This window comes from Rosa chinensis, chromosome 4 (assembly GCF_002994745.2).
Source record: "Rosa chinensis cultivar Old Blush chromosome 4, RchiOBHm-V2, whole genome shotgun sequence".
NCBI classification, from domain to species: domain Eukaryota; kingdom Viridiplantae; phylum Streptophyta; class Magnoliopsida; order Rosales; family Rosaceae; genus Rosa; species Rosa chinensis.
In genome coordinates this window covers 47,811,622-47,814,943 of record NC_037091.1, presented here as the reverse complement: position 1 = coordinate 47,814,943, position 3,322 = coordinate 47,811,622, and the positions used below count along the sequence as shown (strand labels likewise).

At 38.0% G+C, this 3,322-nt stretch overlaps 1 pseudogene; it reads left to right on the top strand.

Moving 5' to 3' along the window:
• The first annotated feature begins 412 nt into the window (after positions 1 to 412).
• On the top strand, positions 413 to 1,884 carry LOC112197302 (annotated as a pseudogene).
• Positions 1,885 to 3,322: the final 1,438 nt, after the last annotated feature.

Here is a 3,322-nt window from a genome sequence, read left to right as displayed (position 1 = left end):
TCCGTCGCGCCCCGAGCCGAGCTGCAGCGTGTGTGTGTGTGGGCGCGCGCGCACACAAAAGAGAGTGATGTCAAAGGGAGAAGTAGTACGTACGTGAATAAAGTGAGACGTACTACAAGGTGAAGCTCAATCACCTGTTCTGCCAAAAAAGTTAATTTTGTTGAGTGTCTTAACTTTGACCATGCCTTATGTCCAAAATCGGGTGATGTTATTTCCACCTTACCAAATGCAGCTGGGATTTCTTAAAAGTTAATTTTGTTGAGTGTCTTAACTTTGACCCATGCCTTATGTCCAAAATCGGGTGAGGCTATTTCCACCTTACCAAATGCAGCTGTGATTTCTTAGAAGGAATCTACTTCTAGTTTCGTTTCCTATTTGGTTGATTTAGCTATATGGGTTTGATTCGGTTGTTCTGAATTTGCGTAATCGCGTCTAAATTTTTGCATGATTTAGTAAACCTGTACTTAAACATGGAGATTAACGTTGGGATTTGAGCAGTTTTGTGTACCACAGTAGATTTTTGTATTGAAAAAGAGAGAAATTGATTACTATTACTACTTTAGATGTTTCGCGCTTTGAAAAGCCTTAATGGTGTTGCTTGGAGATACGATTATATGTACTTGTTTGTGCTTGATTGTTTTCCAATTCGGTGTTTCGGAATTGCTTTGCTTTGCGCATCTGCACTTGGGTTTTGCTTGCTTTGTTAAAATTTATCTAGCTTTGAGAAGCTCAGGTTTGTTTGTGTTTCTGTTGGGTCAGGATTTGTTGTGTTTGCGGAAGTAATCAACTCATTCATCAAGATGCAGAACAAAGAGGGTCAAATCACTGAGCTCTACATTCCCAGGAAATAGTATGCAATCTAACTTGATTAGAATGTTCTAGCGTTGTCTGTTTTGTGATTTTGATGGAGGGTTTTAGCTGAACTTTTGTGGTATGTGGAGGCAGCTCAGCAACTAACAGTCTCATCACCTCGAAGGATCATGCATCTGTTCGGATCAACATCGGGCATCTTGATGAGAATGGCATCTATACTGGCCAGTTCTCCACTTTTGCTCTTTGTGAATTGTGGTTACGTCCGTGCTCAGGTGCTCCTTCACTCATTTCAGTACTGTATATTGTTGTAAACTTGTAATCGTGGGAATCAGTTTGATTTGGGTTTTCATTGGTCTAGTTTCAATTGCTTTTGATATGTACCTTGGTACCCTCTTACGTCTAAGTTATGGTACATCAATTTACAGAACTATTGAACCTAACACACGAGGAATATAAATAGAAAAGTTAAACGCTACCCTCTAATATCCAAGTTATAATACAGTAGCAATGTAAGGTTGTTAACCTAACAAGAAGGCAACACGAGGAAAGTAGGTAATGAGTATAAATCACAGATTGCTGTTTGTGCAGTGTTCTACTGCATGGTGTTTTGGTGTCATTGAGTTAGTTTGTCAGACTACTGGATTATCATATTTTCTCTGGTTTTTTGGTATATTGATATTGGATCTTTTAGTCTGTTGAAGGCAATGTGTCTGTGTTCTCATATCTTATCTTAAGAATTGATTTTCGTGGTTTTCTCTGTCTCTGTTTTTATTCTCACATAATTCATTTCTGCTTCTGATATGATGCTATTTGTTCTCAGGGAGACGCTGACAGTGGTCTCGACCGACTCTGGCAGAAGAAGAAAGCAGAAGTGAAACAACAGTAGAAGGAGCAGGCTGAACTTCAGCTGATTTTTCTAGTATTTCGAGTTTATGTTTTAGAGTATGGAAGTGAACCAATGTGTGGTGTTTTGTATTTGTTTTTGATGACGGTTGCAACTAGTTGGCATCATTTTGCTATTGACTTCCGAAGTATCTAGTTGTGCAAGCTTAAGTTTCCCAGATTTTATTGTTTCTGTAGTTTTGATAAATTGCCAAAACTTTAAAAGTAAACGTTTCAAATTGCTCGATTCGGCTGCGGAATACTCTTAAGCTGTTTGGACGTTGGAGGTTTCATAATGGCTGTTGCTTCTCGCCTACCCAATGTCCTGCTTTTTGTTCCCAGTGTGTTCAAATAACTTGGCGCTTTGAAATTTTTATTGGGATCTCTTTCATTTTCTACGCTGGCAGAACGGAACGGCCTCTGCGTGTCCAATTAGATGGAGGTCTTGGTTCGCCTCTTTTGGCAAAGCAGGGATTGCTCATCCACCACAATCTCCAGAATTCCCTATAGTATTTTGGGGCCGCTTGAGGTGGATTTCCTTCCTGGATTTGGGGAAGCACCTTAGGTGCTTGACCTCCGCAACAGGATGGTTCGCTTGGTGATGGCAAATTAATAGTGCCGACTTTGGCAGGACAACTGGTTCTTTTGTTAAAAATAACCATATACATGCTCACAATATATGCACACAATCATAAAAGGGATTAAGGCTTACCTTCAGCAATCACTGGCATGGATTCCATCTTATGCTACAAACACGAACACTGAATATGGTCTTCTGTTACTTACCAACTTGCTTCTCAATGGACAGAACAATATGCAAAACGTCGGTAGTAATCAGGGACCAATTCATCTGTATATATAGGAGACTTAACCCTCAAGAAGCTTCCCATTAAAGCTATCCATATCGGTTTAGGTTTCCTAGTTAGATTCTTAATGTAACACTTCATTGTAATCTTTCTTGCAGACTAAGAATAGGATTACTTACCTTAATGAATAGATACACTGCTTCATTAAGTTACAGGAATTGATTTACTGTTTGTATCCATGTTAAACTAGGATTGATATTAAGCTAATCATCAATTACTTTATGATGATATGTGTTATGTCCATATTTGATCTTACAATCTCCCCCTTGGACTCACACATATCATGCTCGATGATTTGCACCAGAGAACATCAAAACCTACTTAACTTACTGAAGTGCGCGCCAGATAACAAACTTAAATCGAAAATCCATTCCAACATGGTCAGATCACAGTTACTTATGCAGAGCAAGAAACAGTATACATTTTTACAAAAATGCAGAGTTTCAAAACCACAAACACAAGCTCCTGCAATCCACATATGTCAAACCAGAAGTGATACAATATATGTTAATGTGTATCAACAAGTAAACATATATTAGGTCCTACTTTATATTTCTAAAACCAAAAACTCAAGCAAATTTACTGAACACTGATGGCTTAAAGATATTGCTTGAACCTTAACATCATGCTTCACATGATTTAAGCCATCTGATAGCAAGTATAACTTTAAACACAAAATCGATAATTTTCAGAACATTCAACAAAAACTGCAGTAATAACCAAAATCTGAAAATACCTCAAAATTTATTAATAATAAAATC